We start from the raw sequence: 17,533 nt of genomic DNA on the forward strand, positions 1-17,533 counted from the left end.
CTGAACAAAAGTAAGACTGTAAAACAACAACTCCATGCGACATGTTCTGCACCCAACTAAAGTAGAACACACACCACCTTAACTCAAAGCCTGACAGCAGCAGGACAGCTGTGAATGTGGGGTAAAACAAATGTGCATTTGATTTGTTATTATTTGTTAGGGAAGGGGTTAAAGAAATAAGCGTGGGGGCTAACAGCACTCTGACAAATGGAGAACGGGGTATATGAACCATGAAATGAACACTCTGGCAATTGGAAGGCAGAAGGCTTTCAGCACCATGGTCAGCAACAAAGTGCCTGCAACAGCTCACTGCTTGAGCGATGGTATTCACAAGGCTAAAAAGAGCTGGGGAGAGCAACAGAGGAAGAAGAGAAAAGGCAGATGATTGTGAAAAAAGAGGGGAATGTGGTAAAAAATAAAAATCAAACCAGTCGAACAACATGGGGATAGGATGGTGTTTTGGAGATTTTTTTAAAAAAAAGTGTGTTTAGAGTTACGCATTTTTCAATGGCTGAGTTTGAAAAACAACAGGGAGGACTACACAGTGAGCAAGATCAATAACTTTATCTGAACAAGGACACACATTGACTGGGTTATTTCAAGCCAGAATATAGAATAGAATAAAATGGAAAGATCTTGTTGAAATAAGGTCAATCCAAGGTATGTATTTTTTCTCCTAGAGTCTGTAAAAGTAGCTGTCCTCACTGCTGTCAGCCTGTCTGTCTCCAGGTAAGGTGTGGGGGAGTTTATCTGGGTAGAGCAGAAGGCAGAGTTCAGATAAAGTTAGAAGGAGAAAATAACCTCCACCACCTGGCTCCCCCACTGCTTGTGAATGTGGCTTTTTCTCATTAATTGTTGTTGTGGTGCAGTACACAGCCATTAAACAGTAAATAAGTCATTAACTATGCTGGCTGCCAGTGTGCCCCGGGCCAGGACCTGTATTTGTTGCAGAGAAATGGAAGTGGTGGGCCCTGCAGGCACAGAGGCCGAGGTTAATGCAGTTGGGTTGATGATGGACAGCCCTGACTCCACTGCACAAGCAACACCCGCAACCCACACCTATTTGTGTACATCAGATAGGGAAGAATATGACATGCAGACAATAATTTGAATGCATAAATTACTATATCATCAGATATTGTTAATAATGTAATTTGCTAGCGCACAGGTCACAATGTTACCCTTTGTGGTTAATTCCTGTAAATCTATGCACATCAAACAGAAAAGTATTGTAAAAGTGTACTCATTCCCATTCTGTTTTCTGTCCCCTTTAAACTTTAGACTGTCCTTTGTGCCGTTAAGTCTCACCCTAACGTTTTGGCTGGACTGCAACAGCAGGGTTATTGTCATTTTCAATGTAATATGTCATTATATTAAGTTTTTATATTTTTTCAGGCATGAACATAAGCATTTAGATTTCCAATATGTGGTCAGTTTATCCAAATAATGCATGTTTGGAAATTTGCGTTGACGTTGTCAGTGATGTGAGGAGCCGCTGGCCGAGTGAGACCCAGACGGTCATCTCAGCTGCTGCAGTCCAACTTCTGCGATGATTAGCTAGGCAACACATCATCATCCCGGAGAGAACGTGATCCCATGAACTGATCTGTACAGCTCTTTGATAATTTATCACTGGCTCTAATGTCACTCTAGAATTTTGATATATGATATAATTCCTTCTGGAAGACAACTGTTCACAGATAAAATCTGATTAATAACTATAGCTGTCACATTAGTTTGTCTAAATGTAAAGTGGAGCTTCATGTTTTTTTTACTGGACAGAACAAAAACAATCTATACGTATCTATAATGCTACAGTTTGGATTTTTACATTTTAGACTACATATTTACTGCATGTCTCTATCAATGAGGTTATTTTGTGAGAAAAAGAGTGATAATGGAGCTTTGAGTTTAAATTATTTCATCACAGGACAGTCAGGTAGTTGTGAGCTGCTCTGAGCTGCTGCTGTCAGCTGGCAGAATGATTGAACTGCATCCTCCCATCCTTACAAATCTGTACTTGTCTTGATGTCCAAACTAGCAATCACACAATTCTGAATTTGGTATTAAGAAAGCCCTATATCAAATTGGTTTCCATCAAATGCCCATAATCATACATGTCATTCTATCAACACTTTTCCCACATAGAGAAGTGGGTTATGATGACGTTTATTCCCACAATGACCTCCCTGTTTTTGTCAGAGAACAATGCCTCTGATTTTAATTACTATAAATTAGCACTATTATTGACTGGGTTGGGATATTCAATGTTAAATTATTATACTTGGTATTTTCAGTATGTGGATTTTATGGGGTTTATTTCTATACATAGTGTTTTGTATTTATCTATATTTATATATTTAAGTATTCTTTACACTGTAAATATACTGTTTAATTTCAAGTTCAAATTTGCCATTGCAATAAAAAAGCCATTCTTTATTGACACCAACCATCATTTTATTTTTTTAAAGTATCGGTTCAGGCACTGTTATGCACCTGCACCTTCTATGATTTTAGCATTTTCATTTGAAAAAATGGCAAATGTTAAAAGACTGAGAGAGAAGATGATGTAATAATCGGGACCTAATAATAATAATAATAATAATAAGTGCTGGAATAAGTTAATTGTTTTATCATCTGAGCGTGTATTTGCTTAGAAAAACATTTTACATGGTGACCAAAAGAGCCGGATTCATCTTAGAAAACAAGCTAATCCAGAAATACTTCAATGTGCACACAAAACAATAATGGTATAAGTATTCTCTAGGTACGTGCTCGCACTTAAAGGATGGTTTACATCTCGTCCTGTGTTTTTTTTTTTTTTTTTTTTTTTAAAAAGTGAAAATCGATGGCTAGACAATTTGAGGATAAACCAAACCAATCCCCTGTGGGCAGTTGTTTAAATGAACTGAAAACCATTTATGTTTTGCAGCATCAGCAGGATATTTTGACGAATTTGGCCATTCTTAGTAGCTCATTTGCATTTTCTCTTTACTGTCTTTTAATCAAAGCATATTGTAAGCAGTCCTCAGCACAAGAGGACCTAATATATGAAACCCTTGGAACAGGAAGCTCTACAACCTTTGGATGTGGGTTGGCACATTCAGGTGAAAATCAGTTTAAAGCAAACTACTATCTGTTTTAGATTTTTTTCTGTTTAAATTAATGACAATCAAAGACAGTGAGCCAGTAATGATCAAGTCGCCTTCAAAGTAATTGTAGCCCATACCAAAAAAAAAAACTAAATCTGTAAGCTGCATTTCCAAAGCTGGTGATCAGCCATCTCTGCTGTTGCTCAAAAAAATGAGAAGTCAAAATAAATCTCTTGTGTGTGTAGGCTGAGAAAAAAGATCTTTAAAACCCACATGTTCTGGCTGTAAAAATATGGTGTCAAATCTAAGAGACAAAAAAGGCTAGGCGCCAAAATGAAAACATCCCGTCCTATCAGTCAGTATCAGTGAGCGATGGGAGCTGGTGTTATTCTAATAGGACTGTAATTAAAGCCTCCATCTCATCTCACTCTCATACTTGTACACGCTCTCTCTCTCTCTCTCCCTCTTCAAATACACACACACAAACAGACACAAACATATGCAGGGGAAGCACAAAAATGCTTTGTTCCTCCCACCCACCTCTAGTCCATCAAGGGGTATGTGTGTTCATGTGTGTGTGTGTGTGTGTGTGTGTGGTGGTCGGGAGGGGGGGGGTTATAAAATCATTCTTAATTACACATTTGTCACATGAAAAGCATTCTGCCTACTTTGTATGAGCTCTAGCAGTCTGATTAATTCAGCAATCCTCACATTCCAAATGCTCATTATACATCGAACTTCCACTCCTCTCTGTCGGTTTTATCTGTCTTTCCCCATTTTATTTTCTCCCCTCATTCCTTTGGTCCTCGACATTTTGGGCTTTTCATTTGAGGTATAGTGATGTATGCTTGCCAGATCCAGTAGCCACAGAGGCAAACTCTTCCTTGGGGATTCAGGGTTTGACAGCACACATAGGCTGTCAGCATTTAATGTTGGCTAATGATGATAGGACAGTTAGAGTGGAGGAGAACACTCTGTTTCTTGTTATTTATGTACAGGTGTCCCCATTGTATGGAGAAGAATACAATTCATCATATGAAGTTATCTGTCCACAAAAAGCTTTCATTCTATAGGTAGGTTTGTCTTCAAACAGTATATTTAATATTAATATTAGCCCATTAATACCTGAGCCCCTTTCTCAATCATAACTCAGAATTATTACACTCAATCCATACCACTTACATTAAATTACAGGTAGTTTCACTCAACTAAAATAAAATGAAAGTGTTAAAAAAAATTAAATTAAAGAACCACAAGAAAATGATGTGTCTATATCCCACTCAAGAAGAGATGCCATCCTTTCAACCATGTGTTTCATATCAACAAGCAACACAACTGCAGGACCATATTGTCCCTGAGCACTGTAGTATAAAAAACACTAGTCTCACTTTTGTTGTGAAACAGTGTTCATCTGTTTTGAGCTATTTCCATCTCTGATCCCTTTGTGAGCTTACAGGAAAGCACAGGTCCGCTGCATCCCTGGAGATGCTAAATCTCGACATCAGAAAGACAAACAACATCTGTTTACTCTCAAACACACTCTAGCAGGGCTGCTGCAATGGTGGAGATATCACACATGCAGGCTGAACAAAGCAGGAAGATGTCTCTGCCACACTGTGATCCCCAATCTGAACCGTGTAACAGAGGATCCCTATAAAGTTTACTTTGCTTAAGGTGTCTGGACATCTTGCACAGGAATAGTCCTCTGTAAGAGTAGAATCAAGAGCTATGCTTTTTCAGAAGAAATTCAAATATTTAGGGCCCTGTTTTCATACCAGTGCACATCAACCTTGCACCAGCAAAATGGTAGTTTATCTGTTGTTTATATGTTGGGCAAAATCAATTCAGTTTCATCTGTTTCCATTTGGTGATATTTTGGCTGAAATTGATTTTACAGAAAAATGCAGGGAGCACGCTAGAGGGGAGAGTGTCAATACAAATCAGGTGTGGCAGTGCAGATTTGGTGTCAAAAAAAGCAACATATAAAGTATGTTTAACTAGTTTAGAGCAGTCAAAGGTATTCTCTGTCTTTTATGTATTTAGCTAGCCAGGTACATCCACATAAAGCAACTAACCTTCACATGTTTGCCTCTTTAATGGGGTTTAAGGTAGTGCCTATTTCCCACACGTATCAATTCTTTAACCCATACACAAAACATGTCATCTACATTAAAAAACAAAAAAAACAAAATACATTGTTGGTCCATGCACTAAATGACACACAGAAGCATGTTCTAATATGATGCTACTCTTGTTACTTATTATCATAACATCACCATTATAAAACAATGTTTTATAATGTGACAACACTGTGGTTATGGTTTGGTTACATCTAGGAAGAAACATAACTTGGTTCAGTATGTGGAAAGATTAATGTTTGTTACTGATTTATTAAGGTTAAGAGATATGTGTTGTCATGATCACAATACAAATATGTGGTTAAGATTGAAAAAACACCCCACTGCATTAACATTAAAATTCATCTTGATCAACGTCATCTTAATCTGATTGCCTATTTAGTAGTTGGTTTACAATATTAGTGCAATTATTTAAATGTGGAACCAATGCTGCTTCCCATTGTTAGAGCAAACACTGTGGTTAATAGCATTTAAATTAATAAAATGCATTTGCACAGGAAAATATAATCATATAATTATGTCAAAATAAATGGAATTTTAAGGTGATCTCTTATGGTGGAAATTGTGAGATTTTGCACTTGTGAGTGAACGCTACAGCACTAACTGTTTCTTGGCCTCCATGGAGTCACAGTTTCAGAAACAATAACCACACAGGCATGTGTGTGAAATGTTCTATTTTACAAGGCAGTCATCTAGAATACATTATCATATTTATAATACATTTATAATGTGTTTGCAACAGAAAGGGTAAACGTTGCTCGAAATTGCCAGATAAAACTTTCCAATAAGAAATAAACAATACTATATAAATTCACTGGTTCACAACAACTTTGATCTGCATGGAATCACAAACAAAGAAAAAGCCACAAATACAACGCTAAAGAGCAGAGCAGCTCCAGAGGTAACTGTCTTCAGGAAAGGAAGGAATACACATAAAGTAGTATCTCAAATGTTTACATTTCTTCACAAGTCTTACAGAAAACTAGCAAAAAATTATAAAAAATGAAATCTGTTATCTACAGTATACATTATTAATCAGTGTGCTTTATATCTAGCATTATATTGTACAATGGTCATACTGTTTTACCCTCCACCTCTCCCACTCATTGATGTACTGCATGGGAGAAGAACACAACATCAATACATTACAATAACATGCAATCGAATAAAATAACATTACGTCCTCAAAAAAGACGTAAGTGTATTAACTGACTAAAAGAGTGACAGAAGATTAAAGTTCCTGCAGTCAAGGATGGCCTGTGTCTAAACTAGGTCCCTACAGTACAGTACAGTCAGAGTCCCTCAGAACTTTACGCAGCCATCACTGGGAAGGGTTGGTACTGTAGGTCTGTTTTGATTAGTCAATTTCTGTCCACTGCTCTGCAGGGGACAGTAAGTGTGTAGAGCTTGTTAGCACTCTGCCTGTGCTCACAGAACCAGGGTTACAAAGCATAACCTTTTTTTCTAGCCCCAATACAAGGACAGCCCCAGCTCATAACACCCTACTACAACTTTTAATAAACATGCATGTACAATTAATTTGTGTACTATTAAACATCACAGGCTATGGCTAGACAGTGTTTATCCTCTGTAGTGTGTGTAACATTATACAGTAGAGTTGAACGTACTAATGTAGTCTGCCTGTTGATTTGATTACATGAACACTAATTAGAGCCAGCAGCATTGAAATCTAATCAGTTACACGATTTGGCTGAGCTCTAGATGGGGGATGAAATCTTCAAGGCTATGGCAGAATGGTCAGTTGTTATTATTGCTGACTAAAGACAGCAATAGGGTATTCAAAGGGGGAAAAAAATTGAGATTTGTGATGTATGTAAAGAAACTATGATAGAAACAATGTAAGAACAATACATAAACAAAACAATATCCTACAAAAATTAGAAAGGGTTATGTCAGATTACGAACAGCCAGCAGAGAGACCAGGCTCATAGGAACATATATGGTTTCTCAGTTTAACTCTTGCTGCTCTCCCTACAATCCCCTCGTGAATATAATTTCTAATCAAAATTTTATTAGCAACAGGAATGAATGTTGTAGCACTATGAACATGTCCGTCACCATACAGTAAGTTGGAGAGGATCTTGAAGCCTCTAGCCTGAATGGTAGAAACTATGATGCTCTTGATGCCACAAACCAGGCAATCCCATGTGGCATTCAGAAAAAGATATACTGCCAGTTTGCATGTAAAGAGGGAAAAGCAGATTGCATTTTCTACAGTTTGTTCTGAGTAAATGTATCACTCACAACCATAGCCACAGCCATAACTCATAAAACGGAATCTTCAGTAAAGGTTTAAAAGCAAACTGGACCATTTATCAATGGCAATACATCAAACTGAATTTCACTAGTTTTATGTGTTTCTCTCTCAAGTACCACGGTATATTTCTATTATAATAATACTTGCCGCCACTCATCTTATCTAATCTTACTCTATATTTGTTTTCACCCTGTAAGTTTTTATATCTTTTTTTTGGCTTGAATTATTTCCTATCACTGGTGGTTTTGCAGCTTATGAAGCAATAAGTTGTTGAAATCAGTGATCACACACATTTTCAAATGGATGGATGGATGGATGGATGGATGGATGGATGGACAGATGGACGGATGGATGGATGGATGGATGGATGGATTGATGCAACATTGTATGCATTCTCATCAGATGGTGCATATTAGAATAGTCGCTCGTCAGCAGCCTCCCAAAACAATAAAACAGCAGTCGACAGACAGCTTAGCCCATCAGCACACTGTTAAATTACAGCCATCAGCAGCCCCCCCCTACCCTCCCCCCTCTGGATCTAAACTCTCATCTCTAGCACCAGGAGAACAATCTGCAGAGTAATTAGCCTCCACCAACAGACAGTTACAGAGAGAAGGAGGATGTTTGGCTTGATTAAATTATTAAACCACACAAACAAAAAAAAACAAAAGCAGCATCAAAGAGGCACTGCGGCTCTCCTTCAAAGCTCCTCGCTGTTCCCTAAATACAGAATACAGAGAACATGTTCTCCCAAGGCACTAGTTGGCATAATTAGCTAAATGTGTGCATTTGCGTACAACTGTGTGTTTGTGTGTGTGAATGTGTGTTTGCTTTGATTGGACCCATTCCTCCAACTGCTATCTAAAATAACCAAGTGGTTAACGACAACATGATGCCAGGGAGCCTACCCACACCCACCCACCCCCACGCTAACATCACACACATCTACACACATCTACACACGTACACATTAAACAATACTTTAATTACAACATTTATAACTCCCCGTTGCCTCCTGCATCTCTCCAATCCCCAACCCACAAATCTGTGAATCTGGAATTGAATTTAGCCCAAGTTGAGGGCTGCGCTGGCATGAAAAGACTATTTGATTAGAACGGCAGTTGTTTCATTTGTGGTGCAGCAGATTGCAGAGCCTCTCTATCCGGTGTGCAATCTGTATTCATTACTGGATGTAAAAGGATGATCCATGTCCTGACACCAGGCTCATCATTTCATGCAGATGCACAGCGGCTCCACAGCTCCACAAGGCCCTTACCGAGCCACCATACCATGCCTCCCTCTGAAACCTCAGCAACACTCTTTTCTCCCTGATCACTACCTTCCTGGTTCCTTTCCCTCTTTCATCAATGATAGCTGTTTTTCTGATGACTTCTTGGCATGTGACAAATGGACGACTGGTTGACGGTTAAGATATCTTTGCAAAAGCTACACATATATGTGGGTCATGTTCAATGATTCCCAACATGTTGCAAATTGCAATTAATCAACAAATCAGTGACATTACATTAATAAACACTGAAAATTGAAATTGGAACATGATATTTTCACTGTTTCATCTAGCTGGTAGAAGAAGTGTGAAATAAAAATGTCATGTCACTTTCTTTCTAAAGAGTTACAGATCTCTCACACAATAGCAGTTTATAGAATCTCACTCATTCAGCTCCCCCTGCATTCCCTGTCCCCTTTCTTTTTATTCAATGCTGTGGCTTGCGCTATAGACTGCAAAGGAATGCTGGCCCCCTGCCACCACAAGCCTCCAGGTCAAAACTATCAAAAGTCACACAACATCCATTTTAAACTGCAAGGTATTTGGCCCCTTTATTTTAGTGTGTAAGAATTGATTTGTTGTAGGATCTCCAGTGATACGTCTGAGTGTGGGTGTTTGTGCTTGTGCTCAGCTGGAGGTGAATTTATTAGATACCTTTAAAGGTGAATTGTGTAAGATTTAGTGACATCTAGTGGAACTGACTTAGCAGAAATGGAATATAATGTTCATAAGCATATTTTAATTACCGCATAATCCCATAAAAATAAGAATGGTTGAGTTTTCGTTATCTTAGAATGAGCCCTTTATATCTACTGTCCTCTTCGACGGAGCACACCATGTTGCTCCGCCATATTTCTACAGCAGCCAAGAATGGACAACCAAACACTGGCTCTAGGGAGGGCTTTTCACTTTTTACGGCTTTTCAAGTTTTACAGCCACCACTGACAGCTCCATTTTCACTCAGGTGCATTGCATAAAGCACTGATTTATAACAGAAAAGTGGTATTTTTCTGATATTAAAAAAAGTATAGTGGTGTGTTTTTCTTCAGATCCAGTGGATCAGTATTTTGGTGACTCACTGAGCCCTGTGGTGGGCAAACATATACAGTACTGCGAAACCAGCAACAGATTTGCTTTTTTTTTCATCACTGCTGCATATCAATATGGATCTAAATGATTGCAACTTTAAATCAAGTAAACATGCAATTTGCAACAGACCACATTTGATATGTGTTTTTATCACAACCTGTTGAACTTCAAGCTGTTTCATGACATATCACACATGAAATAAAGCAGAGGTCCCAAACTTTAATTGTTATGCTGACTTGACTATAGATGTTTACAGTTTTGTATACTCAGTATACTGAGTACTGTCAAGGTGTCAATGTGACACATTGAGAGAAAATTGCAGTATTTAGGCATTTAACCCTACAAGTCCCAGGAAACTGTGAACAAAGAGAAATGTATGATAATCTGCTGTTTGAATGAAGAGAATTCAAATGGTAATAAAAAGTGTGTCTGCTTTATTTGAAAACATGCCCCTTAAGCTCCATGCCTCCTTTCTAAAGTGAATCAAGCTAAAAATAAGCCAATGAATTTTGATAAGGAACCTTGTGTCAGCAGAGATAACCCAGGGAAACTGACTTTGCTATCAGAGAGACTATTTGAAAAGTCATTCTTTTCTGTTGTCATATCCTTTTGTCCATGTCATTATGAAGTGATCTGGGGAGCATCAGCCTTGACAATATGGAAGCAAGCCTTAGTTCCCCTTAACAGAACAAGGTCACTTACGATATCCTATGCTCCCTGACACAACTGTCTTATGCCTTGTGCGTCTTTTACAACTCTTTCCATAACTTCCTACAGGGGTTTGAAACTAGGATCCTAAACTTTCTGGGCCTGTGTGGTGTATTTGAAGTTAAATAATCCCTTTGGCAGAGTCACACAGAAGCCAATGTGTCTCCTTTGGATACTGTAGAGAGGGGAAGCTTAAAATTGAACTTCCAAAGCAGAAGAAGACCACAAGCAAAGGATACATGCCTATCTACCTTGTGCCATATGTAGCAGAGGCAAAGAGGAAAGAATAAGCAGTGCAAGGGAATAGCCAGTTTGTGTGTGGCGTCTTTTAGACAGACAGGGGCGGCAAACCTGTTGAGAAGCATGTAAGAGTTTTTCTATGTGTGCGTGAGTTTGAGATATGCATCTTTGTGAGTCTGTATAAGCCCATGCCTGTATATTGTTGATAGTATGGATAGTATGTATGGATGAGCAGAAGTCTAATCCAAGAGTTGCATATACAGCAAGTGCTCCCTCAGGCAGATCCAATGTGATCATGCCGTGAGTAACCGCCACCAACCAGCTGTCTGTGGTGCAGAGTTGTGGCCACGCTACGCCAGCCATGATTAGGAAACGTTAATCCAGTGGCGCTCACTAGAGACCTGCATGTCCTCTTTCCCCTCTGTCACCGCTGAAGGACATCACACAGACATGACAGTGGAAAGATGCAAGGAGTATGGATGATAGGGAGGAGAGCTAGGTAGAATAGATAAGGCAGGGTGCAGTGTGTGCAGCCAGGAAAATCGGGAGGAGCAAGCGTAAAGTTAAATGTGTTGATCTACAGACATGGCCGAGACAGGCCTCCTACACCAGAACATTGTCCAGAGCTGATCAAGCAGCGAGCTCAGATAAGAACCTCAATTGTACAGGCTTGCATTGATGTTACACACCACAACCAGCAGCTCACTTCCCAGAACTGCAGCAACATGCTCTATTTAGGAAGGGAGGGAAATGTATTGCTTACACGAACACGACTTTTCTCGTAAATACACCACTCCCACTCCTCCTCCTATACCCTCTCTTCCTGCCTCTGTCTGCTCTGTCTGAAAAAAAAAAAAAATCAATGTGCATCACATCCATTACCCAGCCCCTACGCTACTCTCTCCCTATCTCTCTGTCTCTCACTCATCCTCCTCTACTTTTTTCTCTGCTTTAACACAAGACATCAGTATATTAATGCCGTATCTTTCAAACTGATAAGTAAATTACACATTTAGAAAATGACACATTGTAGAGGATGTCTGAAGGCCTTTTAAACCCAATTAAGCATTATGACATGTGATAACTGACTCATATAATATCATACTCATTTACAGAATTCGTTCTAGCCCAATCACATTCTGCAAAAAATAGTAGCTGCCATTAAGTAGGATTGGTTGATTAGTGTCACCAACACATGATCCATAATTATTTCCTGATAGGTTTAACATCCTGTTTAACGTTTAACTTAATGTGCCATCCAACTTATCCCCCACGACAAATTACATAACATCACTGACTGATGATGAATTTAAATAGGTGAGTATTGTCTGAAACAGGAAAGTGATGATGGCTCTTGAGGGATTTTAGGTAACACATGGCCTATTCTGCTTTAGTCCGTCCTCTTTCCTGATTATGGAGAGTAACCGTCCTGCACTGTGCTTTCCCTGGACAAGTGAGGCTTACAAATCACCCCTGCAGCAGTTGGAGGAGTCGAAGGCGATTCGGCGCAAGGTTTTACTGCCTGTCTTCTATGAATGGCTCCCTGAAGGCTCCTATGATAATAGCTCACAGCCGTGCCCTTCACGGAGCCTGACATCAAGCACACCCCTACAGCAGAATGGAATGGCATATCAACTTACCCAATGGGGTGTCATATCAACTCATCCACTGGTTTCTGCTCATAACATAGGCAGAAGCTGAAATGAAATAGTGGTCGCTGGAACTTACATGTCAAGTTGAAATTCAGTGAGTTTGGACATCATGAAAAACTTTTTTAAAGGGTCCATATTACTGAGTTCTGATCATTTTAGTCAATGTAAACAATGTTAGGGCTGGAGCTATTATTTTCATTATCAATCAATCTGTTGATTTTTTTCTTGATTAATCATTTCATCAATAAATTGTAAGAAAAAAAGCAAAACATGTATGTAATGATTTCCAACAGCTCAAATAGATGTAGTTCTGCTACAATTACGCAATGTTATTTTTTTTCAAATACATTGTTTGACACAACTGTGGATTTGAACGTAAATATTGTACAAGTCAATAACTGCCAAATTTCAAGACACTTCAACACAGCTCAACATTCAGTCAGTTTACCAAGTAACCAAATCTTTATCATGACCGAGACAAGTAAACCAGATAATGTATTTATGTTTCCAAATGGCAAATTAGAAGCAACAATGATTAAAGAAGCACTTCCTAAAATATGATTGAAGCTCATAGTTAAGTATGACACCATATATCGAACCACAATAAAAACAAGATGAGGAACGTTCTGCTGTTACAGTACTAACCTTCTTCTCCTTTCTCTTCTGCCTTTTTGCATGTTACACCCTGCTTTTATGTTGTCTGTACTGTTGAATGAAGTGACTGATGAAAACTAAATCAACAATGCCAATCTCAGATATCTTTGATGTATTCAAGCATACAGCACCAGTCATAAGTTTGGACACACTTTCTCATTCAAGGGAACGGGAAAGTGTGTCCAAACTTTTGAATGGTACTCTAAATCTGCCTTCATATGATAAGAAATTTGCTTTTAGCTCACCGTGAGGTAGGGCACAGAGTATAGTGCCTTTCTTCCATTACTCTCTACCTCCCCTGTTTGCATATGTCACATACAGCTGTTATCTCATTGGTTGTGCTTTGAAAGGTCAGGAGCAACTAGGGCTGGGCGATATGGCAAAAAATATGATAAATAATAATAATAATAACATTTGACTGTGCAAAAATGGTTTGGTTAGAATACATTTTATGATAAAAGAAGATATTGAATAAAATTAAAATTGCTATAATTACTATCACATCAATTTCCTTTAGCAGGGCAGCCAACATATCAAATGTTTACAGGTACAACCAAGAAACAAGTGGCAAGTAAACAACAAAGGCACATTCATTAACTCAACTGTAAGGTAAAATAATTTTCAAATATGAATTATGCTCTGGTTTTACATTTCTCAAATGTTGTAGAGATAGAAATCTGATTAAAATGTGTGAAACTGTAACTCAGTCATTATGCTACATTTTGTATTTTATCTATTCTGCTGTAACCTCTTATTATTATCTTACATGTCCTTTTCTGTGCTTAGTTCACATATCATTAGATTCCCTTGTTTTCTTTATGAAAACATTAATGTTAGCAGGTAACTAGCCTTAGCCTAGCTTAACAGTTAGCTTAGAGCATTAACAGTCAAAGCAGCCTTGTTAATATGATGGCATGTGATGACTGTTCTGGAGTGGCAAACCGAATGTCTCTATAAGAGAAATGTGTCAATTCTGTCTAGTTGGGTACCACCACCCCCCCCCCCCCCACACACACACACACACACACACACACATTCATATATAAATACACACACATTCCCCTACAGATAAATAATAATAAAAGCATAAAAATTAAAAAGATTAACTCAAATAAACTATTGCTCATTGTTCCAAATACTATTGCACCCTATAAAATATTACTGCGTTTATTGTATATACAAATATTTACAGATGTTATTACATATTTCCACAATTGTATGGAAATATTATTGCAGTTGTTAGTCCTGTGGTGTGAAGTATTGTGATGATGTTAAGGGGATGGTGGTAGTGGGACAGACAGAGTTCAGTTCAATGATTGCTCTTGGGTAAAAGCTGTTTTTGAGGCTGGAAGTTCAGCACCTTCCAGATGGTAGCAGAGAGAAGAGCTGATGATGGGGGTGAGTTGTATCCTTCAGAATGCTGCTGGCCCTGTGGAAGCATCGTGAACTGAAGGTGTCTTCCAGTGAGGGCAGGGGGAGTCCAATTATTTTCTGTGCTGTGTTCATGACTCTCTTGAGAGCTCTCCTGTCTGCTGCTGAACAGTTGGCATACCATACTGTACTACAGTATGCCAGAACACTCTCTGTAAAGCAGTGGTAGAGGGACACGAGCAGCTTCATGGACAGGTTGTTTTTCCTAAGTATCCTTAGAAAGTAGTGTTGAGCCTTATTGACCAGAGCAGTGGAGTTGATTGTCCATGTGAGGTCTTCTGAGATGTGGGTTCCTAGAAACTTCAAGCTGGAAACCCTCTCCACTTTGTCTATAATAAATTCTGTTGTTTTGGATGTTCAGCTACAGATTGTTTCCTCTACACCACCCTGCCAGTTTGCAGACTTTGTCTCTGTAGGCTGTCTCGTCCCCATTTGAGATCAGTCCAACCACTGTTGTCATCTGCAAATTTGATAAATGTGTTTGAGTTGTTTGTGTTGTGGATGCAGTTCTATTTTTAAAGGGAATAGAGAAGGGAACACAGCACTTAGCCTTGTGGTATGCCAGTGTTAACGATCAGGCTCAGAGAAAGGTGGGCATCGAGTATGAAGTCCTTGATCCACATGCACAGGGAGTTACTAAGACATAACTAACCGGCGGGTACAGAGTATCCTGGGACAGGGACAGAGTATCCTGGGACAGGGACAGGTTATTGATGTTAGTAAACATCTCCACAAGCCGACAGCCTCAGTGTTTGGGCACTCTTCCTGGAATCTCACCAGGCCCTGCAGCCTTCCGAACATTCACAGTGCTGAGAGTTAGCTTTACCTCCTGTGTCTGTATGGTGGGGTTGTAGCTACATTGTCTAACCCTTTTGTCTCAAAGCGGGCAAAGAAGCAGTCTTTGTTGTTCCTGTAGTTGCCCTGTCACATACATGTTGGATCCCTGTTGGTAAAGTGGTCCTCAGTCATTTTCTTGTATGCAGCCTTAGAAAATTTGAAGCCTTTCTTCAGGTTGCGTCTGGCAGCGGTACGGACACAGATGCCACAGACGTAGGGGTGCACTTTGTTGCCAAACAGACAACTCCAATGCACTGTGCCACCAGACAAAATTGTGACAAAATTCAGATTTATCTACAGAAATATATTTTGAAAGACTTTTATGGAAAGAAAAAAAGGCAAACCCAACACTTAGCGCTGCATGAGCATCAAATCATGTCAAATAGTGTCACATGGTCCCAGTCATTGCAACCAACTTAACCAGAATTGCTCTGGGCTTTTTGAGGTAAGTGAGTGGTTCGGGAAACACAAAAAAAGAAAGGACATACAAAAAAGAGACATTCATCCATCCAGCCATCCATCATAACCGGTGCTACGGTGAAGCCAATTTCCACAAAGCTGCTAAGCTGATTGAGGCAGACCAAATCTGTTTCACCAGCTTACATTCCTTCAAAATGGCCATCTCACTTCCAATATCACGGGCTTTTACTGTTCCCCATTCCCCTGGCTCAGGCTGAGAGTTAGCAAGGCTTAGCTGGATGAAACACTCCAACAGCCCAGTTCTCCCCTGGAACCCACTGATATCTCTATAGCACAGCCTCTCCCCACACAACTGCACTTAGTTGGTTTATTTACTCATGCTATTATCCTTTGTCTGTTTAATTTCTCTGTTTTCTTTTTTGGTTCATATCATAACAAAATTACAACCATTAGGATGTAAATTTAAGATTTATGTGAATTCTGATGATTCTGGGCTCACAGACACATTCGAATCACACAATGTGTACATACTGACACACATACACACCTTGACAAAATGCACAGGCAGCACTTAACCACAACACCTCTGGAGTAGATTAAATTGACACAAGGCCTCTTTGAAGAAGGAAATTGGACAGATAAGAAAACAGATTTCTATGAAAGAAGCCTGTGAGGTTGCCTACAGTATAGAGAGAGAGAGAGACAGCATGGAATGGAAATGTTTGTTCATCTGTTCTCATCACATGTAGGATTGCTCTTGCATGTGCCACTGTATATCTTCTGTTTGTATACGCAATAATTATCTATCTTTTGCCATATATTGTGTCTTATTCCCCTCCCCAGTTACTTTCTCTCTGTCTCTCCCTCACACTTTCTCTGTCATTTTGCCACAACAGCAAATATCCTGTTGGCCCAGGCTGCAGGCTGCTGGTGCTGGTCTATCTGGCCCTGGGATCGATCCGGCTCCAAGCCGAGGCCTCCCATTCATCTCAGAGCCATAAAATGTGATTAGTGCTGACTACAGCACTGCAGGGAGATGGGCTGATAGGCCTGATAGCCTCAGATAGGCTGTGTTGGACACACTACAGGAAGACAGCAGCAACAGCATGCTGTGGATTCATCCTTGCCTTATTCTGTCTTTTCTCTATTGCTCTCTATTTGGTTTTTTCTTACTCATCTCTTCCTCCCTCCCTCGGTCTGTTGCTCTTTCTGTTTCTCTGTTTGCTCCATATCTAAGCTTGTCAAGCTTGTCTGTGAAAAAATTACATAGTAGCAGCAGTCACACTTTAATGCCAATATTTTTACCTTCTTCTTATCCTCTAAAGTCATATTTAAATGGCAAACAAGCCACCATCTCACCAAAGCCACACTCACTGTTCCCACATACAGTGTATCTCTGTGGCACATGAACACATCTGTCAGCCAATCACAGAGCTCATATTTCTCCTGGCATAATCAAGCAAGGAGGCTGTGACAAGAAGTGAAGTACAAAAAAAAAAGATTGCTTCAAATCTGAAGGGGTTCATAGATAATGTTATAAACATATGATCCAACAATACTGCATGCTACATAGTTCCACAGCACAAAAAAGACAATTAATGATTTTGTCACAGCACATTATTTATGATTAATTTGCTGGAAGGTTGGATGAAAAAAGGTGTGTCTTATTAAAAATGATGTGTTGGGCCATCAGTGTTTACCAGCTA

General features: G+C 39.3%; 1 protein-coding gene across 1 annotated transcript in view; it reads right to left on the minus strand.

Moving 5' to 3' along the window:
* The window catches only part of agbl4 (AGBL carboxypeptidase 4), a 278,157-nt gene that overhangs the window by 231,704 nt on the left and 28,920 nt on the right, over positions 1-17,533 (minus strand). The gene's annotated exons all lie outside the window — the stretch shown is intronic.

Source organism: Scomber japonicus, chromosome 7 (genome assembly GCF_027409825.1).
Source record: "Scomber japonicus isolate fScoJap1 chromosome 7, fScoJap1.pri, whole genome shotgun sequence".
Classification (NCBI taxonomy): domain Eukaryota; kingdom Metazoa; phylum Chordata; class Actinopteri; order Scombriformes; family Scombridae; genus Scomber; species Scomber japonicus.